Source organism: Tamandua tetradactyla, chromosome 5 (genome assembly GCF_023851605.1).
Source record: "Tamandua tetradactyla isolate mTamTet1 chromosome 5, mTamTet1.pri, whole genome shotgun sequence".
Lineage (NCBI taxonomy): Eukaryota > Metazoa > Chordata > Mammalia > Pilosa > Myrmecophagidae > Tamandua > Tamandua tetradactyla.
The window spans coordinates 114227582-114244498 of NC_135331.1; the positions used below are offsets into that span (position 1 = coordinate 114227582).

Genomic DNA, 16917 nt, shown 5'->3' on the forward strand with positions numbered 1-16917 from the left:
CAGTATCTTAAGAGAGACAAAGGAGAACAAAGAACACTATTAGACCAGGCACCCCCCTCCATGAATTCCAGGATAATACTTAAACCCCATTCAAACTTAGCTTGCTCATAGGAAGAAGAGGAGAAGTTGGTCAGAAGAAAATTGAGACACGGTTTTAAGTGAGAAGTGAATGAGCTAGTTTACATATATATAAATATATATTCAGCCATCTATTAGGAGACATGTATTTGGGGGCATTTAAATGGCAAGATCCACTAAACTTGATTTCATCATTTATTTACCCGAATATAGCATATTATTATGTATGATAAAAGTATAAAATATTTCATGATAATATTTCACTGTATGAATATTACCACTGAAATCCTTGTTATTCAGTTCCAAATATCTCAAAGTCACCTTGATTTCTAAATAACTTGTCAAGGACCTTGCTAACTCTCAAGACACTATATTGACCAAAATATTTAACAAGATATTTATAATAGCAATCATATTAACATTTCTAAGAAGTAAGTACAAATTGAAAGAAAAGAGAAGGATGAATACACGTGGAATCAGAATGGGTTTTCCTACCACCAGAAACAGTCCAGTTGATGCCAGTTATTCAAAAAAATTAAGAAAAAAGTCCATACAATTATAGTTAAGTATGTAAGAGATGAAGCAGGTTTGGAGCAAACCAATGTATCTGGAAAGCATGATATAAACAATGTTTGAGGTAGCTGTGGACATTGATCTTGGAAAAGACTCAGAAGTAGAGGGTAGTTGTAGTCACATAGTTCAAGGTTATTATGTGGTCAAGAAAGTAGACATATTTTGCATGATTCCAGAGGGAAATAGACAGAGGTAGATTTTGGTTCATTATAAGGACTCTCTAGCCCTTTACTATTTTCCCAAACTTAAATGGGTTGGCTCTCAAAATAATGATCTCCCTGCCACTGAAAGTATTCAAAAACAATCTAAAAGTTATAGAAGGAATTCCGGCACTTAGTGAAAATTATTGACTTTGATGGCCTCTAATGTTTCATACAATAAGACTTTCTATAAACGTATGGTGAACTGAGCTTGCTCGATTACATTTAAATCTATCATAACATTGTAAACATAGGCAAAGTGCAATTAAGATGTTAAGGGTTTCTGGTATTGTAGTTTGGGGTAACACTATTACTGTGGTAGGTACATTCCTTGGCAGCTGAAGATTTCAGAGCAAATTTGAAACAAGGATACAGTGCCTTTATGGGAAGGCCACATTCACGTAAACCTCCAGATGTCATATAATTGCAATGTCCGGTGCTAACTGCCAAGTAAGAGTTATATAAAGCATAATTTTAAAAGTAAAACAGTTGTTGAAGCTTCTCTTGAGGGGTGTGCCAAGCCCACGCCCATTAGGTATTTGTGGCAAAACTGCCAAACACCACTGGTCAGACCAAAGCATCAGTGTGATCTGTAATATATTTTAGGATTTTTTTTTAAACTTAACATTTTCAAGCACCTAAAATTCAATGTTACCATTAGTTAAGAGTCAAAACAAATAGTAAAATAGGAATCTTTAGATCTGAGTCAACTTAGACTGTTACTTCCCTACTAGGTAGGTAATCTTCTAGGAAAAAAAAATCACATATTAAGATATGCAGAAAAATATAGCAATCTTGAACAAAACAAGATTAATGTGGTCAAAATATCCTATCTGGGAAAGAATAAAAGCTAGGTTTTTCAACTTTCACAACAGAATGTGAAATCAGAATCTGCACTTCTGATTTCCAAAAGACTTAGCCTGAGCTGTCAAGTACCTGTTTGCTTTGAGAGCACTTGTCTATTCTTTTTCTGCCTTTTATTCCAGGAAACTGATCCCTGCAGCCTGCCTTGCCCAAGCTTCCATATCATCAGAATTCCTGCTGGGTTTAGTCTGGGCTGGGGAATGCCAGAATAATTTGGCCATTTGAATGCTTTGGTGGTGTCTCCAGGAGAGCCTTTGCTTCCTCTGTGACTGCAAGTCCCCTCTTTGACCACAAGGCAGCCCCACCATGTTTCTTACTCCCTCTTGGTGATGCTGGATATTGGGCGCCAGTAACACTATCCTCTCGCTTTGTCCATTCAGCCTAGGGGCATCACTGCTGTTGCCAGTGCTCGTTTCCTGCTGTGGCTAATATCCAAGAGTGCCTTCTGAAGAATGGGGTGTTCAAGGCATATAATGTAAGTAGGCACTCACTCTCAGGATCATATAAGGGCAGGGTCAGCACCTGAGAATGAATGCTTCTTAAATTTAATACCCTACATAGCTGATTTGCTTAATCCTAATACAAATCCTATTATTCTCTGGGTTGCTTCATTGCCCCTTGTTTAGTTTCATAGTTCTGTCATCACCTGTGTAACTAATTCCTATATTCAATTCCTTTTGTGTCTCCAGTTATCTGACTGATCCCTGAAAAATCCCAGCATCCTTTCCAGAAAGTCAAACATAAATTGTCTTCTACCTAGCCCTTGTCAAAGGCAAACAGAAAGAAGTAATATTCAAGAGAGACTCTAAGAAATATGCCATCCATCTTCTTCTAAGTATTTGAGTCCTATCCTGATATCAACTTGGTTCACCAGAAAGGCCTATATTGGATCTCATTAGCTCAAATCCTGCAGAGATAGCTTCCCTGAATCCTATTTTGAAGTTATTCTTTTGACATTTATTGATAGTCCTCACAAAAACAAAACAAAAGTCATAATAAGGAGAATTGTTTCATATTCATCCAAAACTCCACCCCACCACCACCTTACTGGAAACATCTTTTATGAATTTTATTATGCCCTGTTTTAATCAAGACAATTCAATTCAATCATTTAAGCCAAAAGAAAGGGCAGAAATTATTGGTTCACTTAACAGGACTGTGGAGAGTTTGGTGAAGGTGATCTTAGGATAAACTGGAACAACTGGGGACTCTAACACTATTTTCTCCTCTCTCTCTCTTTTCCTGCCTCTTTTCCCCCAAGTCCTGAATCATTTATTTTCTCTGTGTGTTGGCTTTACACCTTCATGTCTGACATGTCCAAAAGTTACAGGTATTTATATAAGAAAAGTAGCTTTACATAAGAAAAGAGAGCTCTTTTTCATGAACTCTAGCCAGGAAATGCCTGGGGAAGGAATCTTTATTGAACCACCTTCAGCCACATATCCATCTCTGAGCCAATAATTGAAGCAAGTGTGCCAGAGTACAAAGATTGCCTGAGCTGGGGTCCCAACCTCAGCCTTACAGCTAGAGGCTGATGTGTGTGTGTGTGTGTGTCTGTGTGTGTGTGCATGTGTGTGAGGGGCAATTTCTAGGCCCTCAGAAGAATCACATATTTAAGAGTTGTAGAGGAATAGGTTCTTAGAAGAGTGTGGATATTATTTTGAGAAAACCAAACAATAAATATTGCCTAGCTGTCTATTGTTGAGGCCGCTCAATATGTGTCATTTAAAGGCCCAATACTACAAAAACATTACTTAATAAGTTATCATATATCTCTTTAAGTTGTTGTTTTGAGGAAACTTAAAACAATGTTTACTGCTCGATAGTGGCCAATGTTCATTGCATCACTGAACAGATATTTATTGTGTTCCTACATTTTTCTGGGTGCCAGGTATATAAGAAGTGGAAAATAAAACATACAAAATTTGTGCTCTCATGGAGTCACACACACACACACACACACACACACACACACATCCCTGTCTCTATCTATTGCTTACGAAGTCTAAGCCCACATGATAATAAACATGATGCAGGATACAGGAAAACAGGTGATATAGAGAAAGATGCTAATTTAGACCATTCTGTCAAGGAATACTGCTCTGAGAAAGAGGCACTTATTTGAAATAATAGTGTTTTAAGCAAAATGAACAAGGTCAGAACAAGTGCCTTGAGAAAGGAAGGTGTTCGGTGTGTTTGAAGAGCAGTAAAGAGGCCCATGTAGGGTGGGCCACGGTGGCTCAGCAGGTAAGAGTGCTTGCCTGCCATGCCCAAGGACCCAGGTTTGATTCCTGGTGCCTGCCCATGTTAAAAAAAAAAAAAAAGAGGCCCATGTAAGTAGAGCAGACGGAGCCAGGGAGAAAGAAACAGAAAATAAGATCAGATACATACATAGCAGAGCCATATTTTGTGAGCTAGCATTTTAAAATCAGGTCACTATAATGAATGCATCAGTTTGGAGACACACTCAGCTTTTTTTTTTTCAGTGACTTAGAAAAGAAAAGTTCTTGGGCATTGCACTCTCTCCCCTGTCACAAAGTAGTTTGCTATTGGATAGGCCACAATGATCTGGATATTTAATCTACAACATGCTTGGGAGTACATTATGAGCCAAAACCCATATTAATTAAATTATTAGGGATGCATTTCTACTTTCACATGAATTAAAATGTTTACTTAAATGAAAATATCCTGTAAACGATTGTGGGAGATTCCAGATTATTACTGGCAATGTAACATGAACTTCTTAAAAGTCTACTAGTTGAACAAGCTGTAATTTGACAATATAGCCGCTCCCCTCAAAATTATGATTCAATGACAGCTCTTAGGAGATAAATTAATTTTTTTTGAGGGGGTGCATGGTCGCGGAATAGAATCTGGGTCTCCCACATGGGAGGTGAGCATTCTACCACTGAACCACCCGTGCACCCTGGAGCACTTAGTTTTATGTAGGTTAAAGAAAACATCTTGCAATCCACCAATATTAATGTTTCACTGCTGACAAGTAATAGCATTCCAATATATTTAAGATAATGTCCTAAAAAAAAAGATATGCTGTATACGGAAATACTGAATATAAAAGAGAGACTGTGAGCAATGCTAGTATAGGTCTGTGAGAGACTAAATTATGTATCTTAATGAGACATGTTCTTAATCTTAATCCATTTTCCTGTGAGTATAAATCCATTGGAAGTAGGGCCTCCTAACTATGTTTATTTTAGTTAAGGTGTGGGCCAACTGCATGAGAAGTGGATCTTAATCTAAATTACTTGTAATCTTATAAAGGTGTTCTAGTTTGCTAGCTGCCATAATGCATTACACCAGAAATGGATTGGCTTTTAATAAAAGGGGATTTATTTTGTTAGTTCTTCAGAGGAAAGGCAGCTAACTTTCCACTGAGGTTCTTTCTTACGTGGGAAGGCACAGGATGGTCTCTGCTGGCCTTCTCTCCAGGCCCCTGGGTTCCAACAACTTTCCCTGGGGTGACTTCTTTCTGCATCTCCAAAGGCCTGGGCTGAGCTGCGAGTGCTGAGATGAGGTATGCTGAGCTGCTTGGGCTGTGCTACATTGAGCTCTCTCATTTAAGCACCAGCCAATTAAGTCAAACGTCATTCATTGCAGCAGGCAGGCACGCCTCCTAGCCGACTGCAGATGTAATCAGCAACAGATGAGGTTCAAGTACCATTGGCTCATGTCCACAGCAACAGAAGTAGGTGCCTTCACCTGGCCAAGTTGACAACTGAATCTAACTACCACAAAAGGGAACAAGAAATAGAAAGTCACAGAAGTGGAAAAAAAAAAGAGGACAATCACCTGATGACAAGAGGCAGAGATGCAAGCCAAGGAACCTCAAGGATTGTGATAAACTATCACGAAAATGCTACAGAATCTGGAAGAACGCAACTTTTTCAGCCTTCCAGGAAACAACAAATCCCCATTGTTTTAGACAACTGATTGTGTGGGATTTGTCAGAGTAGCCTGGCAAACTAAGAAAATGTCAATAGGAAAATGGTATGAGTTCAAGGAGGAAGGAAATCATTTCATGCTGGTTTAATCAAGGCAGGTTTTGTAAAGGAAATGGCATTTGAACTTGGCCTTGAAGAGCAGAAAGATTCTACAAGTAGCCCTTAAAAATGAATTAAAAACAATGCTTATAACTGAACTTGTTAATAAGTGTTTCTTGTTTACTGGCATTTTACGTTAGCCCTAATATAATGATGGATCCCTGCTGCTCCATAGCACAATTTGATAGAAAAATCCCAAAATATTACCCATTCATTATTTATCAAACCATAAATAAGTGGCTTCTATGTACAAATCATGGTGGGTATATAAATAAGGGATACATTATTATAAATAATTCTAGCTGCTAAATAGAATGGATTTTATGACAGCATTATGTATATACACATATATATAGTTTAAAATTTTATTAAAATGCTATATTATTGAATATGTTTAGGATATCTATAAATAGACCTATAGGTAGATATATATGTTGATACCTATCTGTATGTATGAGCGTGTGTTCTTTGGTTTTATCATGTAGTAGCTCCTTAATTTAGAATTTTCACTCTTGGGAAATCTTTATAGCTAATGCCTATAGGACATCTGTAAGTACTATCGCATATCTTCATAGAAATCTGCCTTTTTTGCTCAGTATTTCAGGCCAGGACCTAATCTCGTATCAATTACTCACATCTCACATGTCCAGAAGGAATTATATCAAAGTTTGTGATCCATCTAACAAATGCACACTTGCCTCTGTAATACATAGCTGTACTTTAGAAATTTTACAGAGGCTGAATTCTCCCAGGCAGCATATCTCACTAAGGATAACAGAAATCCAAAACTTTACACAAAATTAAGTACAACATAGTATAGATATATATGCAAAAGTGATAATTATTTATTTCAATTAATATTATACCAAAATATTATTTTCAAGTAGGCATTTAGCTCTAAACTGAATCATTTATATACACAAACTCTTCATTTTCACTTTACTTGGGGCAAATGGGAGACAACTGAAATTCATAGGAATCATCAAAGTTTACTTTTAATAATGTTTTTGACTCCTCACCAACCACATCTTTAAAAACATTACTTAGAACCAGACAAGGTCTGGGGATACAAATGCTGGAGCATTGGATTTTCGCTTTGTTTTCACCTCTGAGTCATTAACTGGATATTTGACTTTGGAAAAGCCATTTTACTTCTTTGGGCACCAGTTTCACATTTGAAAAGTGAGGCATAGAAGTAACTCCCTTCAAAGTCTAACTTTTAGGGTCTATAAAAATATTCTAAAAAAAGGAAGAATGGAATTCATGGTTGTTCTCCTAATTAGAAATGAAATGAGAGCTGCTTAAGAGCTCTTTATAAAGGCTTAAAAAAATGACCTTCAATGTGCCAATATTCCCAGCTGCCAAATATTTTTAGTGCACATTTATTGCAGTTTTTCAAATGACAGGAATGATGTGTTTAGATTAAATGAATATATATTATGCTTTAGACATATTATTCTGCTGATAAAACATGAAAGTAGAAATGCATATTCAACATAAAGAGAACAGTTTATTGTGCTATAACTCTTAATGCTTTTCTGAAGAAAAAAATTGCCTCTTCTAAATCACAGTTCTAAATGTTTTGAAAGTCATAGACTCCTCTGAGAATCTGAAGAAAATTTTATATCCTTTTGCTAGGAAAATTCACAGACACACATTCAAAATTTCATATATTGATCTGACCCATGGACAGAACGCTTTTCTAAAAGAAATTTATTGACTTACTTAACTGTAGCTCTTATCCAAGGGGGAAGGAGAATATATTCTATTCTTACTTGTGTGTTCTGAACTAAATGCATCTCAAAATGTTTGTCAACAATTATTCATTCACGCAGTAATTTGTGAAATCTTAAATGAAGAGAAGTTTTAATGTCAATGTTCTTTATTTACCATTACAAAGCCAGCCTCAATTAAACATTTATCTGACCAAATGTAGTTAAGTAGGAAATCTCTATGAGACATATAAAGTATAAGAGTTTATATGTTCTCATGAGAAACAACTTGATGTGTTTTATTAAGACTTTTGCCCTTATGGCGCTGCTGCAGGCTTTGGAACCAGAACAACTGAACTCTGTGACCTGAAAATGAAAATAAAAAGATACAAATAAAAATCCTCAATTTGTAGAATCTATTCTGTGGTGTTTTGTTGGCAGTTAGTGTAAACACCCCCCAAATCATGATTTCTGTTGTTTTATTTTTTAGTTATCTAGAAATTCTGTTAAGGCAGTAAAGTTGTTTTGTTTTGGTTTTTAAGAGTAAATGGCTTTCTGGAGAGTCTAAAGAACATGTGGAATGCATTCCTTAGCTTTCTGAAATCTCCAACTGTGAGTGACACATGTATAGTACTTCGAAAGATTTTTTTTAATGAAACAAGAAAGATAAATCATATTGTAATTCCCAAATAAAATAATACTATAACCACTGACTATTACTGATATCAGAAAGATTTGGTTAGTTTTTTAATGCCTGCCAATCATTTGTGGTGAGAAGAACAGTCACCTATATGAAATTATTGCTAATCTTAAAGAACTGTAAGGATTAGGAAAAGTGGTAAGAACAAATATAGTAAATGAATACTGTAAGAACAAAAATTTAACTAATTTGCTACTTTATGTTATAGTAACTACTAAATGCACTTATTGAAAACTGACGTTAAAAACTGGTTTGCATCAGTATCTCATTTTAAATTAAGATCACCCTTCAGGACGGGCCACGGTGGCTCAGCAGGCGAGAATGCTTCCTGCAATGCCAGAGGACCTGGGTTGGTTTCCCAGTGCCTGCCCATGTAAAAAAAAAAAAAACAAAAAGATCACCCTTCAGACAAGAGAAGGCACTCATAAATTCATTAGAACTTATGAGGCACCATAAAATTGACCAACATATCTACAAAGTAACAGTCTATATTTTAATGTTGGTACACTTGACTATTTGGACTGAAATGAATTCATTTAAAAATCAGTCATTCTGGCTACCCTAAAATACACAGCTGTGCAGAACCACATTAACGGAATCAACAAAATATCTGATTTGGAGTGAGAAGTCAAGTAGGAGCAAAACTAAATAAGAATATCCAGGTTTGCTGTTTACTAATGTGGCAGAAGGTGTGTATGATTCCTTATGATCCCGACTCATGACATCCCTAGCAAATCAAGAGAACAACATGTTTTGGTTTCATTAGATTTGTCACATATCATATAATTATGTGGATATTGGGACATCCTAATATAAACTCTGGTAAAAATTAGAGGCATCACAACAGGAAGACTATGTGAAATAATAAACGTGATAGGAAAAATGGTTTTGCTTCTCTTTCTTTTTAAAAATAAAACATGAGTTAATTCTTGTCTAAATGCTGCAATCTGCTCTTTTGGAAACTTGCCTTCTGCACACTCTTGTCTTTCTCTACTACAACTATACAGAACATCATTTCCTCTGTTCTACGCTGATCCATGTATTCTCACCTCTTAAATCTCTGTTGCTTTGGCTTCTCAATTATACTATTTAACTTTCTTCCTCACCTTCTATACCTCCACAGCCCAAACCCCTATCACATATCTGCCTTCAACTCCTATATTCAGACAGACAATGGCATGATTTCAATTTCATCCATATAATTTAATTTCACAATATAATCAAACCATACTGTGCCAATAAAATCTAATTAAATAGAGCATGCAAATGATCAATGAAAATACCACATGTCTTTACCTCTGCTTGATTATATTAAACATCATCTATGGCCAAATTCATTATGCAATCTTCCAAATCATAGGCATGCTTTAGATACATGTGTCGTTTATAGCTTATATTACTGCCATGCATTTTAGCTGAGGTTTCCCAGGAGTACCTACCTGCAAAATGTGTATACACAGCAACTGACTCTATCACAACTGAAAACACTGTCTATGAAAAGGAAAATCATGTATGGAAGGTACAAATAATCTTTCCCAATTGAAACAATAATTGTGGTCAAAATTCACAAAGAAATTATCTTCATTTGGGGACAAATAAAGTCCATACAATTTTTACTTGAAAAGAGAGATAATGGATATGTCGTGAAAGTGGACCTTACAATGTGAAAAATTGTACAGCTATTTTCAAGTAAATGAAAAAATGAGAAGTAATCATTTATCATGTGTCATTTACTCTCATGTCTTAGTCTGAATGCTTTAGAATTCTCTATTAAATGGAAAATTGTACAAGGATTATGTCCCTAGAATATACATCTTTTCAAAGAACTCCTATAAGACAAAATATATTCCAATAAGTGTTCCAAAATAACGTAACAGAAACATAGACATTTCTGTCTGAAACACTGGAGCAATTGAGGACTTTCAAGTATTTCATACAAAATACTTACTTTTATTTTGTTTTTCTAAATCCAGCAAGCCTGAGGCACCTCTCCAGATGAACACATCACTGAAATAAGGTGAATTTTGTCTTTTGATTGAACTGTTCCTTTTACTGCTTCTCATACCCTTGCTTTCCTGAGAGAACACCTGGGATATACTTTCAGGGTAAAATACTTACAAGCTTTTTTGAATGTTTTGAGTCTCACTTCAAGGGCAAAGTAAAAGATCATTTAAAAAATGAAATGACAATAGGTGAAAATTAGGAAGCATACAAGGCTTTAGACTAAGACACTTTATTATATTTTGCTCTTACCTTGCCTCATCCCTCATTTTTTGTGTACTTTGAAATTTAAATATTAAATTAGTTATGTGGCTCTAGCACAATTATCCAGAATTAAGATTTAATAAAGCTTTTGTCAAGATACTCATTTCTAGGAATGACTAAGAACAATATTAATTATTAAATTCCAAAAGAATGCAGTTATTTTGACTTGTTAATTTGTAATATCAACTGAAAACAATGAAATCTCTATGCCATTAGATTTTCATGAAGGCAACAATGATCTGTTTTTTAAAATCTCACAATATTATTATAAGTGAATTTAGACTCCTGGTTGCAAGTAGAGATCAAATTAAAACAAGAAAGAGGTGAAAGATATAAAAATTTACATCCTGTTTTCTGCTAACATGGTACAAGTTAGTGTGATTTTTAATGATTTATCTACTTTGTGAAGAAAATGTCCTACTTGCATGCCTCTATGTAGGACAATGACCTAAGGGATATTTATAATACACATGGCCAATGACAAAGTTTCCCAAAACACAACCCAATCAAATGGCAATAGTTGGGCTTGACAGTCTTTTCTAAACGTGACACAAACTCTTGCAGATTGACAACCTGGGCAAGATTAATGAATGTATAAAGGTTCCCCTGTGCGGACACCCACACACATTCCTAAAATTTACCGCAGGTAAAAGCCAAATTCCTATCAATGTGAGAGCTTCAACCCTTAGAATATGGATTTTTTTCCTTGACCTTCCCTTACCTTTCCACCCTTGAGAATGAAATGTTTCTCATCATCCCAGGTGCTGTGAGCCTGCGAAGGATTTAGGATATAATCAGCCCTGGACGCTGCTTGTCATAGTCTTTCAACCTGCGAAGGCAAGTCTTTCCATCTTGTTCTAAAACTTTTCTTGTTTACTCATTACTTTTTACTCTTTTGAATTTTAGATCTGGTTATCAAGTTCCATGAACAAGCTACTAGGATCATGTTTGCAGGAATATTTAGTTCATGAATCAAACTTGGGACAATTAGCATCTTTAAGATATTGGGTCCTCTCATCTGTGAACATTCTGATTTCTTATTCTTTTCTTCAGTAATATCTTGCAACCTGGTATAAAGGTTTTACATCAAAGGCTTTGACATATACTTTTACTAGCCTCATGTGGGAAACATGTAAACAGGCAGTATGAGGATAGATGAACCACTGGAAGAATGATAGCTGAGGGAAATAAATGAGGCAGCAAATTAAGAGCAAGAGTTTTGTCATCAAGTGCCCTGAGTAACTGATGACTTCTTTGAGACATTTTGACACTCTGAAATGACTTCTTGTGCTTTACTTTGTCTTCTCCATTTTTTTCTTTACCCTTCGTATGGTTCAAGCCCGAGTGTTCTCTGTTCTGGAGTACAGTTATTGCAGATTGACAAATGGATCCCCATGACACTGGTTTGAACACTGTCCATCCAGTCATTCATACCAAAAGCATGGGAGTCATCCATGCATCGTCCCTCTCTCACACATCCCACATTCAGTCAATCATAGCTCCTACTGACATTACCTCCCAAATAAATTTCGAATATGCCCTCTTCTCATCTCTGTTTCTCATGCCCTACACAAAGACTTCAACATCTCTTTCTTGGGTCACTGAAAGAGCCTAAGTCTTACTTGCTTTGGCCTATTCCCTTTAAATCCTCCTGCCACAGAGCTGCTAGAAAGATCCTTATAAAATAAAAGTCCTAAGCACAAATATAGCTTTCCTGCTTAAAACGCTTTGTGTCTTCCCATCCCCCACTGGATGAAGTCCAGATTCCTATCATAGCTAGCAAATCCCTTTACAGTTTGGCATCAGCATATGTTGTCCACCATCATCTTTTACCATTATCTTAACTTGAACTTTATGTTTCGGCAAAACAAAATTACTTATCGATTTACCCAAATTATTGCTAGACAGAAAGGAATTATTTTAAGAAGGTTAGAATCTTTGCCTATCATCTTCTGATTTTACCTGTTTCTTCCTTTGAAGGTACTATTTCCTCTAAGAAGCCAAGTCACTAGAGGAAATTACTTCAAAAAATTCAAATCTCATTTTAAGAAGCTCTTACACACAAAATTACATATTCTATTGATTTACATATGTGAAGTTAAACTATACAGTCTCTTTTTAATATGGAATACATTTTCTCTGTATGGATATTTTGCCATATTTTCAGCAAATGTTTCACTAAGAGTTCATTCATGCTTCTTGCTTATAGGCATCTAAGACTAAGTTGCCATTCTACCTGACCTCATCATATTGAATTCCTGTTTCATCTTAAATCCAACTCCAACAAGAACAAACTTACAGAGGCATACCAGAGTTCATTTAAGGAAATTGGCAGTCTTCAACCTTAAAGAGCTTCTGAACTTGAAATAACTATGATTGTTTGATCACCTTGATTGATTTAAATCCTCCTGATCACCTCGTTGCTTCCTGAGTGTCTCCTCATAACAACCTGGGTTTTATGTCTCCTCATAAACTGCAGGTGGGCCACTCTTTTTGTTTCCTTAGGTACTATGGTATCTAGCAGTCATCTAATTTCCCACAAGAGGATTAAGTGAAAAAAATACAATGTAAGAAATAGAGTCAGTCCTTCTATTAGAACAGTATTTAATCATTCCTTAAAGATAGGTAATAAACACTGAGTGTCTACTATGTGCTAGACTCTGGGCTTGAAGCTCTGACTGGCCACAGCACACAGTCTTTCTCCTCACTAATACAATGGAGATACTGTGTGAACAGCACTATGACAGGGGATGCATCATGAGGTGTGGAACAGAGCTCAGAAACATGCGCTGAAGAAATCTTTCTAAATTTTGACTTAAAAGACAAATAGGAGTTGCCTAGAGGTTTAGAACAGCAAAAACATACTAGCAGAACAGCTCATGTCAAGGCCCTGGGCCAGGGGCTATGGGAGTGAAGAGGAGCATGACAAGAGGTGAGGTTCAAGAGGCAGGGTGAGGGCAGCCTAATATGGGGTTTAGAATCTATTTTGAGAACCCACTTATAAGGGTACAAAGAAGTCACAAAAGGCTTTAAGCAGAATCTAAGTCCCTCTGTCTAATGATTTACCTCATAAGGTAAAAACAAATTCAGGTTTAATGACTCCAGAACTCTCTGAAAATGAATGGCCTGATACTGTCTCACAGATACTTACACAGACAAACATACAGAAACTATGAAATTACACAACAACCAGTCAAGGCCAGCACCTAGCAAAGAATGGTGCCTTGTAGAAAGTGCCTAACAAAGATTTGTTGACTTCCTGTGAGGAATACTGAAAGTTTCTCTCATATTATGATAATATGATGTTGCCCTGCTCAATTAAAATACCTATATTTTAAACTCAGGATATAAAGAAGAAACCAACCTTCAAGTGGAGAGGTGGGATAATTGAGGGATAGTCCTGAATCTGACATGAAGGCTAGAATGACTGATAACTGAGGAATGGAACCAATCAGGAAGGTCAAGAAAAGATAATATTTACAGTGCTTAATTTGTGCCAATAGCATTTAATCTTTACAACAGTTTCATGAGTAGATACCATTAATTTCCCAAATTTTCAGATGGGGAAACATGGGCATAGAAAAGTTAAGTTACCCAAGGCCATAGCCAAAATTTGACCTGGGCATTAGACTCAAGAGACTCTGCTTGCAACCACTATGCTGTGTTCTACTTTCCAGGAGCAGGACCCTAGAGATAGAAAGGAACAGAGAAAAAAAAAATCTCATGATTTGGTTTACCGGAAGCAGTAGTTGTGCTTTATTTCCCTTTATTAATTTATATATGCATGTATCCATCTATCTGCATATGTATTATGGCGAGAGACCACAAGGATGTTTGGTAATACAGCAAACAAACTTCATGAGTAACATGCGTTTAATGACACATTATGTAGACCATATTTAGTTGTGCATTATTCCCTTTATTCTCTAACAGTGTTCTAAGTTTCAAACTAGGGCTCTTGGAGAAGTATTTTGAAACTGGAAGAAATATATTAATGTTAAAAAGAGGAATTCAGTGGAAGTAAAGGACTGAATAAAAAGACACGTGTTAAAAAGACAAGAAGAAAAGCTCAAACTGCAGCTTGAAAGAAGGGAGCATGTGATGTGAAATAGAGAACATGAGGCAGCATGAACTAGCATGGAGGGTGAGGTGATGAATGGCAAGATGCCTGAACATGGCCATACTTTACTGTTCTATATACTTTGTAGATACTGCAGGAGACAGATTCAGCTTGTACAATCTCTTGATCTGAAAGCCAGTCATTAATCTAATCGTAGGCCCCAGCATTGTGAGTGCAATTTTTGTTTCATGTCTTCATACTCAAAACACTTATTTCAGTAACCACAAAGGTCACTTATTAATGAAATTCCATAAGCGCACACACACACACACACAAGAATTTATTCCTTTATGTCCTGGATTATGTGAAATATTTAACGCAATGTGAGGGAGAGGAGAGGGAGAGCAAACACCAGTTAACAGAGGGAGAGAAGGAGAAGGAAGGATGAGGGATCGAGAGGAAGAAAAGAGGAAATGATTTGCTACTGTTTGCTAATTTTCACCAGACAAAGGGAATCAATGTAAAGGTGGACAAATTATCAAACCCAAGTGAAACTAAATATTCCAGGAGCTTCTTTTGTTACAAGGTTGATGCAGGTGCATTTGCAGTTTTTGGCACATTTGGGAAATGAAAATGCTATTCTTTATTCAGATGCCATTAAGTTATTTACAACTAGATCTAGAGGTTTCATATTCATCATCATGAAGTATAAAGCCAAATGTCCCTTTTTTTTCAGGAGCACCAAAGATTAACAGATTAGAATGTTTTCCACATGTCCATTTTTACTGTCAAGAGAATTTTAAAGAAGTTTTCCAGCTTCCGCAGCTGAGCCAGATGTCAGCGGATCCCACAGTGAAATGAAATTGGCAGAGGAGCCTTCTCATGACCCTGGGGTTGTTTTATCAGGACTCAGTTTAATGTCTAAGAGCCATTCCTTGCTAAAAACTGTAATGATTTTGGGGGCCCAATCTCCCACAATCACACAAAACTGCAGACTTGGTTGAACCACTGAAACCCAGCAGTATTTCTTACAACTTTTCTCACATCACGCTATAATTGTTGTTTGTGTTGGCACAAGGAAAGTAAAGGGTCTCATTTCCACTGTGCATGTCTGGTCTCTGGTTTCAGAAACATCAGTAGAGAATATTTTACCAGCCACATTTTTTTGTTGTGTAATCAAGCCCTGGTGATTTACTTTATCAGTCTTTCCACTGTGTTCTCAAATGATCACGGGCTGAAAGACACCTACCTGATGGATACTTTCTAAAATACCTTTGTAGTTAACACAATGACTGTTGTTTTGTTTTGTTTTTCATAATAGCTTTGGTTCAGGATATATAGCCAAAAGTCCAAACATGGTCGTAATGACATATGCCATTCTTTTTCTTTAACTTTGGTTTTGTGTTATTGTTAATGCAAAAAGTATATCTACTGAAAACCAAAAGTTTAAATAGGGCATTACCAATATATTTGAAGCTCCCTGTTGGTGCTGTCCTCTCCTGCCCCCCCACCCCAGAAAATTCCACAAATCATTCTCTCCTTTTTTGTTTTTTGTAGTGCTACAATATATCATGATCACTAATTTTATGTTTTTTTTTTTGAATGTTACATGTAACTGGAATCTTATTATAGGTCTTCTTCAACAATTTGCTTTTCTCCACTTATTATTAGATCTTTTAGATCAGTCAGTGTGATTGCACATAGATCATTCCTTATTATGCCTATACAGACTCTCACTGTATGCAAATACCATACTGAGGTTACAGCAATTTGCCAACATTACCATTTAAGTGTTCCTACTAGTGCATCACTCCAGCAGCTTCTGTTCCAGGTAAGAAAATCTCACCTATCTCTGGATTTGCCTGTCTCTGAAGATTCGGGTTGATATTTGTCCTGGAACCTCAGTACTCTCATGGGTCCGAGAAAAGTCCTTGATTTTCCATTTGTCCACTTTTTTTTTTTTTTAAGGATAGGAGCGATTACTTCTGAGCTGTTTATATAATGGAGCTGAAACTGGAAGTTCATAATGTATCTTTACACGTATGAGCAGCAAATTCTAAGTTTAACATAGCTCTTTATCAATCTTTATCTTTTTTGTCCTTTTCCTGTTTTACATAAATCTGTTAAATATTTACTAAAGTAAATGCAAAACATTTTCTCTCCTTATTTACTTTCATATTTAGACTTACCATCTGTTCTAGTTTACTAGCTGCCAGAATGCAATATACCAGAAACGGAATGGCTTTTAAATAGTGGAATTTATTAAGTTGCTAGTTTATAGTTCTGAGGACATGAAAATATCCTAATTAAAGCAAGTCTATAAAAATGTCCATATTAAGGCACGGACAAGTGTTACCTTTACTCAAGAAAGGCTGATGAAATTCAGGGTTTCTCTCAACTG

At 36.2% G+C, this 16917-nt stretch overlaps 1 protein-coding gene across 2 annotated transcripts in view; it reads right to left on the reverse strand.

Annotated features, from left to right (window-relative positions):
• Positions 1 to 16917, reverse strand: part of HMGCLL1 (3-hydroxy-3-methylglutaryl-CoA lyase like 1) — a 152380-nt gene that overhangs the window by 21334 nt on the left and 114129 nt on the right. The window lies entirely within an intron of this gene.